The 13,658-nt window shown below is 26.4% G+C and overlaps 1 protein-coding gene across 6 annotated transcripts in view; it reads left to right on the top strand.

Annotated features, from left to right (window-relative positions):
* LOC113376608 overlaps window positions 1–13,658 on the top strand; it is a 417,742-nt gene that overhangs the window by 257,003 nt on the left and 147,081 nt on the right. For 3 of the 6 annotated variants that reach the window (XM_026616594.1, XM_026616591.1, XM_026616590.1), the window contains exon 1: window positions 3,092–3,228. The exons of the other annotated variants lie outside the window; for them this stretch is intronic. The gene's annotated coding sequence lies outside the window, so the exon portion shown is untranslated. Of the gene's footprint in view, window positions 1–3,091; window positions 3,229–13,658 lie in introns of those variants that run through there. 6 annotated transcript variants of the gene reach the window in all.

Raw genomic sequence — 13,658 nt, 5'->3', positions numbered from 1 at the left:
TAATAATAGTCACACTGTCGAGTAGAAATTGTGGAGTATAAAATAACGAATTTGCTATTTATTCTCATATTTATTGCATATTGGCCCCGTTTTAGGAAATTTTGCTTAAAAAATTACTTTACTTATACGTGGCACTATCCTCACATTATATTTTATGTTAATTCTTTATACGTATAAAAATAGTTGCATAAATTTACGTTTAATGCTAAAACATTATTATGTATTTTACAAATAAGTTTATATATTTTAATGGAAAGCTTCTCCGTGACTCAGTGGTTAGAGTTTTGGGCTTCCAACAAAAAGGTTTGCCGTTTGATACCTACCTCGGGCAGCTTGATGTCAAGCTAGAAAGTAGTGACATCGTGTTTCACTTGAAAATATAGATGAGAAATTATTTTCATGTGAAAATGTTTCTTCCTCGGCATTTTTCGAAAAAAATCGATATTGAAAAAAATCTAATGATGAAAATATATGTAACATATAAGCTATACGTTGGGTTGACATGCATAAAGCTACGTTTTTAATAAATATCATCACAACATTTTGAATATATGTATATATATATATATATATATATATATATATATATATATATATATTGAATGAGAACATGTTTCCGAAACACGGTTTGAGTGTACCTGAAATTGTGATATGTTATTACCGCAGCGTGCAAATATACCAACCCCAAATAGGTAGGATTGAATAAGATAGTGGTGGTCATATGCAATCGATTGATCGAAAATTTTTATAATTTAATATTGTGTCATTAATAAGCAAAAGTAAAGATTTAAAAATAATTAATGGATTCTAGGTACCACATGCCAATAAACATTAAATTAACAACATTAATTGAGAATTAGCTACTTTCGGCATTAATATATTATTTTATTTGTAACAGGATATTTAATTCTAAGATATTATTGGCAATAATTGCATTTCTTTGTACTTACATAATATTGCTGCTGATTTTATGCTATGTCTGGTGTATAATATGATTTATGTATTCAACTAATATGCATATGTAACTCAGCATGTAGAATATAATAGTTTTCATTCAAATGATTGTCCAAAGATTAACTTATGATTAGATAAAAAAGCTGCTAATCTCATGATTAGATTAGCAGAAAAGGGTATATAATTTAACTTATGTTTTTTATTGAAAATCATCAAAAACATAAAAATATATTCTGTGCAAATGACATCGACTGAAATTGAAAGAATGAAGTTGTGGCCGTTACAAGTGATTTTATATTTTTTGAAAATTTGAGTAAAAAGACTATTTTAGCTTACTACTTTATATATTTTTTTTAAATTTGAAAATTTGATTTATTTGACTTAAATACATATAAATATTGTTTGCAATATTAAATTATGATAGTATAATGATATTCCCAGAATAGGTATATACAATTTGTATCTTTAAGTAAAAATCAATGTATGTATTTAAGTCAAATAAAGCAAATTTTCAAATTAAAAAAAAAAGTATATATATATATAAAGTAGTAAGCTAAAATAGTCTTTTTACTCAAATTTTCAAAAAATACTATTACTTTATATTTTCAAATGGTGTGGTTGATTTTACCTATATGGAAATGAGCGAGTTGAATATTATGTTTTTCTTTTAGCATGTACTTTTTAGAAATAAACATTAAAATTAATTTGTCTATCATAATATTATATTAAATTATTAAAATATGGCATAAAAAGTAATAATTCAAAAATGACAATGTAAAATGTAAATAATATTAGTTATATATTAATACAATATTATATGCATATATTTATTTTATTTAGTTCTTTTTAAACTTCCAGAAGAAGAAACCTTGTTGGCGATAGTGTTTCTAGCCTTAATGAACATACTGAAATATTAAAGACCAGAAATAAAATAAAATCTTTACGTTTCAAGGGTTTATGAGTATTTGAAATACCTTAGAAAAAATTGTTGCATTTATGTATGTGTTAATATCTTCGTATGTACGTTTGGAAACAATTTTTTGGCATTTGAATGAATGATTTAGAAAACATTCGATTGCTATTGATAAGGAGACGTGCAGATTAGTTTTTGGCCAAGGTAGGTCGAGCCGTTTCGAAGATGCGAGGCAAAAAGTATTAAAAAATGGTAAATCAGTTTTTTTAGAGAACGGAATGATACTGATTAGTTTTAGGTGAAAATCTACCGAGTCGTTTTTTGCAATTAACAGTTGAAAAAAAAATTGAACCGATTTTTATGAAACTTTTTTTGGCGATATATATCGTGGTCTTATAGAACTCACTAAATTATTACGGCCTTACAACAAGTAGTTTAATTTAAAAAAAAATCATCAACGTTTGAGAAAATGAGTAGTTTTTTGACGTTTTTTTTAAATTAAAATTAGACAATTTACTTGGTTTAACAATAGAGTACTTGGTCTTAATGAACATACCAAACCATTAAAGTCCTGGTTCAATTATAAAAATTATTAATTTGTGAAAATTTCCTTTTAGAAAATACTCAGAGTTAACGTGTTAGTTCGTTTTCAATGATGTGTAATAAATCCACTCGTAATACTTTTACTCATAAATTTTTTTTTTTTTTTTGATTGAGTCGACTATTTACATATATCGTATATACATATGTAACTTGTACCAAGGCAAAATACCAATACCAACTAGTTTTGTTTTGCTTTACTTTTTGATAATAAGGTAAAAGTTTCATACAAAAAAAAATCGATAATTATTTTTTTTCAATTTTCCACCCCTAATTCCGACTCCCTTATTTGCTATATCATTATTTTCACACTGGTTCGGGGGGCGTCTTGCACTCAGCAGACGATGATACGACCGACTGCAAGCAAGTGTTGTCATCTCACTCGGGTTCCATATCGCAACCGTTCTACAAGTTTGTGGAGTTTTCGTCCGCATGTTCCGAACAAAATTTCTGCAGTCTGCTTTTGCTCGTCGAAGAGAGTGGTTATACTTGTTCGTACGCCGTTACATGTTTGAAAAACATTGTTTATTTTATTAATGTCTAGGAATAAATATAATAGGACATTATATATACGAATAGATACTTGAAATCAAGATTTTTTTAAAATAATTTTGATTTAATTTTTTTTTGTTGGTGTCGGGTTAAACAGAAGTGTTTCCTTTTTGTTTACCTTTACAAATTATTACAAATTGAGTGATATTTTTTAAAGTGTGCTGTGTGGTTTTCCCTTGGAATATATAATTGCTGACATTTGGAAAAAGGTATTTTTTATTGTGTCATTTAAAAAAAATAAGACAATCGGTCACGTGCCTAACGTCAACAATCTATGTTATTGTTTATGTTTCGCATAGACGATTCGTAACGCATGCATTTTTTTGTGTACGATTGTACCATTGCTTATATTTTAAATACAGGGCCGCAATCAGATATTTTGTAATATAACAAGCCAATATGGGTTACATATCTACAACCTTTTGAAGCGATAGTAATCAATAATTCGGTTACCATTTAAAAAAAATCGTTAAATTTTAATATATAAATAATGGGTAGTACTGCCCTAGGGCAGGTCCGTGAGTTGAGTTAAACTCCAACTAGATTCAGGGAAGAATAGTGTGAGAAGTTACCCATCGCCATTTCACACCAAACATATTTTTTATCTATGTTTCCAAGTGAAAATGGACATCGCTACTACCCGATGTCAAGTTGATCAGAGTCCGTGAGCTTAACCATTACACCGTGAAGTACTCTTTAAATATATATGTAGATAATTATAAAAGCCCTTTGCAGTTATGGCATATTAGAAGAAAATTACTTCTATTGCCATCATTGAGTAAGCCATCTATACCCAGTTTATTAAAATTTAATATAACGCTTAATATAATTCAAAATACTCATTCATACTGCTTAAAAAATGTTTCTCCTAAAAAACTCGATCAAACGATTTCGATAAAATAATATTGTGATGATGAACAATTGTTTATCAAACAATGAATGTCTGTTGTAGATGGAATGATTATAGAACACAACATTCGTAAGCACTAATTCTGCATCCGATGCAATCATAAAATTCTTATGTTTTATGAGGCTAAAAAATTAGAAATAATTTCCTGAGACAAGTGTATATTTATATAATACTTTTTTTTTAATTTAATGGTCTTGCTAACTTTGAGCATTTAGCCACCTACTGCAATACACTATATATTCTGTGCAATAATTTTCTATTTTATACATGTAATATTTTTCTATCTCATCCGCTGTATACATTTTACTAATAACTAAGTACACTTAAATACTAATTTTACAGTTTTCACAAAATCACATAACAGACTGTAACATTTTTCTGCAAATTAAAAGGTTTCTTAAAATGATTTAAATTTATATAATACTTTTATGATACGAAATATATATGGGGTAAAATTATGATTTGGGAAAAATTATTAATAAAGCAAAATTTTGATTTTGTTCAATCGTCTAATAGTACTAATTCTTGCACAATATATAAAGTAAGATGAGTTACCATAAACATTATATCTGCATATGTTATTTAATTCTTATTGCATACATATTGATTACTTTAATATTACATAAATAATGTGCGAATGTTATATAGCAGTATGGTACAGAATATCACACAATTTTCATTATTTCAATACAATATTTTATTCAAATTATTTGCCAAATATTTGAAAAAGAAAATTGTATAACCTGTCTTTGTATCTAGAAAATTGCCAATTGCCTTTGTATTTTAATTATACTATCAAATTGAAATGTAATAAAAAATTACTTAATATTCAACAACAAATTATTAGATATGTGCAAGTACTTTAGTATGTCACATAATTTTATCATTCAATATTTTGTTCATATTATTTGCCAAATATTTGAAAAAAAAAACATGAATTTTATCATCAACCTGTGTATTTAGAAAATCGATAATATATAACTTTTTTAAATTTTTTTTAATATATATTGACTGGCAATCAGCACAATTATATTCTATAAGCCATTGGGCTATAATTTTGATCCGCATGATATATATTTTTGACATTATTTTCTAATTTTATTCATACAATCAAATTGAACTCTTAAAAAAATATAACTTAATATTTAACATATTTAAATTATTAGATGATAATATTTAACGTTACTCAATGATTATTAGATATATGCAAGAATTTTAGTGATAAATTTTGTTAGTTTGTATTTATATTTAGAAAATTGCCAATACATATATACATTTCAACAATATTTCCTAATTTTAATTATACTGTCAAATTGAACTATTATAAATAAATATTACTCAATATTTAACGTTACTCAAATAAAAATTAGATATATGCAAGTATTATAGTATATCATATAATTTTTATCATTACTATTCAATATTTTTTTGTTCATATTATTTACCAAATGTTAATAAAACAAATTTTGTCACCTGGCTTATGTATTTTGAAAATCGCCAATATATATTATAATATATAAAATATATTTTTTACAATATATTATATTTTAAATTAAATAATCTAATTAACCTATGATAAAAAATATTACTCAATATTTAACGTACTTAAATTATTAGATATCAATATATATATAATTATTAGATATCACATTATTAAGTATATCACATTATTTTCATTATTCGGATTTTATATTTTATTCGAATTATTTGCCAAATATTTGAAAAAGGACAAATTTAGGTTTCCGTATTTAAAAAATCGCCAATAAGTACATTTTTAACAATATATTTTGTAATTATAGAATCCAATTTACCTATGATACAAAAATATTACTTTAAATATTTTTTATCAATATCCAAAGTTGCTCTAATTATTAGCAAGTATTTTAGTATATTACATAATTTTCATCATTCCCATTCAATATTTTGCTCAAAAAAAGACGAATTTAGTCACCGGCTTATGTATTTAGAGAATCGCCAATATATACATTTTTAACAATATTTTCTAATTTTAATTATACAATCTGATTGAATTATGATAAAAAAATTACCTAATATTTAACGTTATACTTATTATTACAATTCAATAATTTGTTCATCTTATTTGCCAAATATTTGAAAAAAAAACGAATTTTGTCATCGACTTCTGTATTTAAAAAATCACCAATAAATACATTTTTAACAATATTTTTTTAATTATAGAATCTAATTTACCTATGATACAAAAATATTACTTCAAACAATAGATATCAATATTCAACGTTACTCAAATTATTAGATATACGCAAGTATTTTAGTATATCATATAATTTTTAACTTTACCATTCAATATTTTCTTCATATTCTTTAGAAAATCGACAATATATACATTATTGACATTATTTTCTCATTTTAATTACACAATCAAATTAAACTCTGTATAAAAATATTATTTAATACTTAACGTACTTAAATTAGGTTTTAATTCACTCTCTCTCCAGGGTGCATTTGCAATCTCACGCGGTTTTGCATTACTATACTGTGATATAAATAATATTTTTGAAATGATTATAATAATTGTTCTTAAATTAAGCTATTAATTTTTATCAAAATGCCGAAGAGCGCATTTCAATACTATCATTTGAATATATTTTGCTGTTGATAGTCATTGGTAATGTTATGGACATGTAATGTAGTGTTGTAAAAATTTGGATTGACTATAAAATCGATTATGCTGTAATCAACAAAATCAATTTATATGGCATTTCTCGAACATATTTTATTTTAAGAATCGTTGCTGTTAAATATTTGTGATTTTATTTAGATTCACAAGTAGATAGATTTCTTATACTCAATACCTCCCTGTTTGCATGCAATAACTATCATAGATTAAATAATGTGCAAGTGTATACATACAATTTCCAAAAGAATTTTGTTTGAATAATCATGCAAAGGCTTCTTGTCTTTTACAATGTCGTTTAGAGAAAGGCGTGACATGAAATACGTTTAAAATAATTAAGCGCTAACCGGATACTTTAAATGCAACATTTATTATGCATAACGTCTATATTATGTTACTGATGGTAATAAAATGTTTTTACAAAATTATTTCAATTAGGTAAGCTTCCGCGACATCCATTTTACATTTTTTTTATTTCGGTTACGGCTTAGAAAAAGTCTATTCTATAATGAGTGTGCTTAGTATTTCTTTAGACCGATATAATTTGGGTTAATAACCCGAGGCTCTGACATATGACTTAAATACACAAGTTTTAATCTCGTATTATTTATATTATCTTGTAAAAAACTGAAACGTTTTGATGCTTTCTTCGACCACGGAGCACATTATTCAGTTCTTCTCGGTTGTTTAATTGTTTGTTTATGTAATTAATTGTAATGACGATAGTAAAAGAATTAGATTGTGTATAACGAATGATTTTCAGTATTTGTTACAAATTCAGGCTATCTTCTCATTTTTGTTGCTGTTATCAACTATATAACCCAAAAACTTTTATTATATTCTGTTATGTTAATCAAAGAAACGAAATAATATGATGATGTTTGATCTTTACGACTATTTTACGTCTTCTTACTAACTTTATTATAACCTTTATCAATTATAGCGGGAAATAATAATTTACAAACTGTTTTACAGCCAACAATTAATTATGCATTTATTATTATTTTCTAATTTCGAATATTTGAAGTAAAAATATAGAACATGATTAAAATTATAAATTAATAAAAACAACTTTGAATATGTATGTCAATGATGACAAAAGTACGTTTCCGTTCACAAAATTTTCGGCCAATGAAGCAATTAAATATTTATTTGCTCAATTTGAAATTATTGGTAATTTTGCTAATTTATTTAATAATTAACTAATTAATTGAGACCCGCGAGGTGTTCCGTTTGATTAACATAACACATTTATCACATGAATTTTTAGTTCGCCGAAGAGTCCCAGAATCTGTTAATATGTTTTCATATATAATTTATGTTTTTAATATTGAGGTCGAGTAATAATAATTAAAGAATTTAAGTTAATGATAACTAATTATATAATTGAATTTTTTTTTTTTTTGAAATCAGAAATTTTCAATTGATACATTTATCAAACGATTTATTTGTTCCAATAGTGTTGGCGCATTGTTCCATACATAATCGGAAACACTCTTGTAATTGCACGGTTTAAATTGAATTTGTGAAGAAATTTGAAGACTTTACGACATTTAACATTTTATATTATGATTTAGTCGAAATGCACGATTGGTATAATAATATGTTCAAGTTTAGATACGTATTAGAGTTCACCTATTTATTAATCAAATTTAATTTATTTAACAAATATTATATAATATTGTAAAAACAGATATCAACATTAGATAAAGTAAATGTCTCAGAAATTGCTCTCAAATATTCTTAACATTTCTCAAAAACATTATTCTTTTCTTTTTATCCAGATGCAAAAATCAAAACTGTTCTTATTTTAAAGACATCAACTTTCACCTTTCTTTCCTTGATTAGTGTTTTTAAGATATAAAACGGACCACCGAAAATACATAATAATGGCACTGTAAAATGTTTTTGTTTCGATATTTAATAGCGACGGCCAACATTTAAAATGTATTTGAATGGTCTCTGACCTCTTCAGAATTCATTAATTGGAAATTAATTGATATTCAAAATCATTAGGTTTTATTAATTTTACATAAGCAGTTAAATTTTATTTACCTGTTATCTATCACTATTATGTCTGACGTGTAAGGAAGTCGTAACTAATTTCTTTATGAATTATACACACATACATATTCATATATATATATATATATATATATATATATATATATATATATATATATATATATAACAATCAACTCTCCGAAAACGCGGTACTCTGGGAACGCGGCTTGTGCGCAGAGCTGAAATTACGATAACCCTCCTATAACACGGTTTTTATTCAACAGCCCAATAAGTTCCTTCGCGCAAGCTATGTAAGGTGGCATCCCTTAATCACGTGATCGAATTTTTAAGGATTTTTGAACCCTTTCCCTTTGGTGATACAAACATTAAGTGAATTTTCAGTTACGAGAAAAAATTGTAACTAATTGTAATTGATTTGTTTTAAATGTTAGAATTTCTGTTAAAAATTTAGGCAAAAAATAAATACACGTGATATCTTGCTACACCCCTCCTCCCTCACGTGATATTTCGTGTTTTTTTTTCAAACCGATGTCACTACTGCTTGACATCAAGTTCCTCAAGGCTGGATCTAAACCCGGGACCTCTGAAACCAGCCCTATTAGCCAATAATAAATATAGAAAATATTTTTTTTAGATCAGTTTTGTTTTCTTTTTATATCGTATCCTTATATATCCTTTTCAATTCAATATAAATAATATATATTATTTTTATCATATTTTTATATGAATTCGTTAATTGAATAAAAACTATTTATATTTTTATCATGTTTTCAATATTAATTGTTCTTCATATATCGCGCTACAAATGCTGTAATTTGCAATAAATCCGGATTTCTTACACCGTATTATTGGAGGGTTGACTGTATGTATAATTTTACAAAATATTTCATAAATTAATATGCAGTTCAGTATATTCTTGGAACAATTTATTCCGGGTTAAATTAGGATTATTTAATTTTTTAACCCAAATTCACATTGAGGACTTGAAGAATGGTTTTGTATAAAATGTAGAATTGATTAAATATGAGTATATATATTTTCTATATATTTTTCTATATATTTTAAAGATCTAATTTAGCCGTAAAATAGACCCATGTTAGGTAGGTTTCTCATATAAAATGGTACTAAATACTGCTCAAATGCGTAGCGGTTGCTGTGCAGCGGAGCGTTTTGTATAGAAAAACCTAACTTAGAAAACGGACAAATGTTAAAAAAACAATGCTATCATTTCATCATAACTGCATCTTTGTGATAACACTTGAATGAAGTTGAATTTTATGTGTAAAACGCCTGATTGCACAGCAAATACATGGCATTTTGACCATATTTAGTATCATTTTGTATGAGAAGCGATACGTAACATAGCCCCTACGTAACAAAGATCCATTTTACGCAGAATCTGCCCCTTTATTTTATTACATCAATAGTGAAAATGCTCTTCAAGTCAAAAGGCTAATGTCTGAACTAATTCGTAAACTTTATTCTTGTGAACTCAGCTATAAGCGATGGGATTTATTAGTAAAAAACCAAATTATTTTCTGAGTGATTCACTGTGATAATAGCACCGTTTTTATGTAGTTCAATAAGGATTTAAAGTTTTTTATGGACACCAGTAACGTAAGAACAATGAACAATAAATGTATTGTCGAGTAAATCATTCACACGTCCTATTGGATTTCATCAGTGTCAATTCGCACTAAATAATTAATTTTTTATTAATTATTTTCAATTGACACAATTACTGAACTGAGTTACTTGACCCCTTCCTCGTGTGCTGAAATGTTGCGTTCCAAACGTTATGATGTTTATGTGAGCCCATAAAGGATTATTACATTGTATTATTAATTATGGTTAAGCATGCAGTGCAAGTGCAACTCAACACGTTCTCAACAGTAATTAGTTACATCAAAGCAAATATCAACAGTATCGGCATGTGCCATACAGAAAACTTGGCTATGATATAATTGCTGTCAATGTTTTATATGTCAACATTAAAATTAAAATGTAAATGCCAATGCTGGTGAGAGGTAGTACATTTATAAAAGACCATCACTAATAAGCTTGTAGTTAGCAGACGCTATTATCGTCTTTACATTTACCGAAATAATGCAATTCTTAATGTATAATTAGTGGTGCATAATAATTGGCATTGTGCCTTATGGTAATTTGCTGGAACTTCACGTCTTTTATATAAATATTTTATATGACTAATATTTTTTTTTTAACTTTTTGAAAATATTTTGAAATTATATTGATAATTTTTGCGATAACTATATTGATGGTCTTTCGCGTTTTTTGAACAAATATTATTATATGAATAAATCTAATATCTTTTTGAACTTTTGAAAATATTTTGAATTTATATTGATAATTTTTACGATAACTATCTTGATTATTTTTTGCGTTTTTTGAACAAATATTATTATATGAATAATACTAATATCTTTTTGAACTTTTTAAAAATATTTTGAAAATATATTGATATTTTTTACGATAACTGTATTTACGATCTTTCACGTCTTTTGAGTAAATATTATTATATGGATAAAACTAATATTTCTTCAAACTTTCTGATAATATTTTGAAATTATATGGATAATTCCTAATTAATTTGATAATATACGATTATTTTCTGTTTAAAAGTTTAAAACTAAAATACTGTTAAAGTTTGTGATTATTAACTGATAGATTCTGAAATTTGCTGATTTAACACTGAGTAGAGTTTATACAAAAACCAATATTTCAGAAAACCGATTTTCGAGTAATATTTGTTCCTCCGGTTTTGTACTTTTATAGAAGAAATTTTTGCTCGAATATTCTGTAATTCAAACAAACAAAAATTATCAAAATATATTTGTGTTTTAAAGCAATTTTTGACTGAAATTATTTACTGTTCAATTTTATTGACAAATTCTTTTTTTTATAATAAACTTATGGAATATACATATAGACATCAAAGGTCATAATGATAAAAAATCGAATAATAATAATTGATTCATACATTAGACAACACACAAAGATTCTTGGAATCATAAGAGACCGATTCCAAATCATATTGGAACGATTTAATTCCAGAAATCAATCAGTTTGCAACAGTTTTTATTAATCTGGTAAATTTGAAAACCGATTTTTTGTACAAAAAAGAATATTCTCGAATTTCGTAATTTTCTCTCCCTAACCCTAACACCGAAGATATATTTTTAAACTGATGCATTAGATATATATTTTGAATGAAATCAGTAATGCTTGATATCTAGTTGACCGAGGTGGGTACCGAACTGCAATCTTGGGGTAGGCCGAACTGCAATAGGCCAGAAGACAATCTACTAAAAAATATTTTTAACTTCCCGTAGGGTAAGTTATAGTAATCGCAAAAAAATCGAAAATGAAAATTTTTATATATCTTTACGTTTCAGAGGTTTCTGAATGGCATACCTTAGAAAAAATGGATGTATGTGTGTGTGTGTGTGTGTGTGTGCGTGTGTGTGTGTGTGTGTGTGTGTGTGTGTGCGTGTGTGTATGTATGTGCGGATACAAATTTTCGTCGACGATTTGGGGAACACGGATCAACCGATTTGAATAATTCAAAAAACATTCGATTCGTATTGATAAGGAGACGTGCTGATTAGTTTTTGGCGAAGGCAGGTCTAGCCGTTTCGGAGATACGGGGCAAAAAGTGCCGAAAACGGTAACTCAGTTTTTAAGAGAACGGAGCGTCCGATTTTAATAATTCAAAAACCATTTTACTTGTATTGACAAGATGAAGAATTGATCAAATTTTCATAAAGGCAGGTCTAGCGGTTTCGGAGATATAACGAAAAAAGTGAAAAAAAAATGCCATTTGGCGGTCATTAGACATATGCACATCAAATTTTCAGATATTTTATAGAGATTTTAACAATAAGTATAAATTTTGTTTATTTTCCTATGGGTTCCGTATCAATGTTTACCCGTTAGACAGCGACGCCGCGCTTACGCGCTTTATATTTCGTCTCTATGCAGTTAAAGCAGTACGATTGCTCTGAAAAACAAGTTCAGATCTTCGAAAATATGTCAAAATAAAGAAAACATTTAAAAAAAAAAAAAATTTTAAAAAAAATTTAAAAAAAAAATTTTTTTTAAAAAATTTTTTTTTCAAAAAAAGTAATTTTTTGTCCAATTTATAGTTTCTCAAAAATCTTATTTTTTCGAAGTAGATTTTTTTCAATTTTTCAATTTTAATCGTTTTTAAAAAAAATAATAATTTTTGGTACGGGAAGTTCCAGCAATTTGCCTTAAGGCACGATGCCCTAATTGCCTTAAGACAGAATTCTACTTACAGCTAGTTTATCCTGATTCTTTCCTGATAATCATTTATTTTATGCCTAGTGACAGCTGCTCAACGCTTTATCATTAAAGTATATATTAATAATTATTTTAAATAGTGTTAGTTTTGCGTTATTTAGGTAATTACTTTTCATAAGGAGTTAAACTTACTGATCCATTTAGAATACCCATTAAATTTTTATAGGATTTCCGTAATAACTGAAAATACAGTTATGTATATTTCTAAAAAATGGGTAAATCTTCTCATTTATGTTGACTAACAAGTTGAACAAAACACAAAACGATATATTTTCTTCTGATATTATATTACAATTTATTAGTTATAATAAAACATTTTTATATTCTTTTTTATTTGATTAACTAAACTAAAGCTCATAAAATATACCAATTGATTAAATGTTATTTTTGTTAAAAAATGTTACTATCTTAACAGTAAAGAAATTTGGAAATTTATTATATCAAATTAAAATTATGGTTAAAATCACAAATAAATCTCATGTGTCTGTTATTATAGGCTCATTTTCTAAACCTTATTTTATACTAAATCTGTTGATGCCAATAAACTCTTCAGAGTTATTATAAAAACTCACTTATCACAGTTCACGGTCTCTCGTCTTCATATATTACGAAATGCAGAAACAAATTCATGTATTTTTATGTGAAGGCATAAATTTATTACTCACTGCCGAATTAAAACAAATAAATGAGTACGTCCTAACGGT

This window comes from Ctenocephalides felis, unplaced genomic scaffold (assembly GCF_003426905.1).
Source record: "Ctenocephalides felis isolate EL2017-DRISC unplaced genomic scaffold, ASM342690v1 CF-g0.4_SCAFFOLD_01886, whole genome shotgun sequence".
NCBI classification, from domain to species: Eukaryota; Metazoa; Arthropoda; class Insecta; order Siphonaptera; family Pulicidae; genus Ctenocephalides; species Ctenocephalides felis.
Note: the sequence above shows the minus strand (reverse complement) of the source record. Positions and strands in the feature narration are given on the sequence as shown.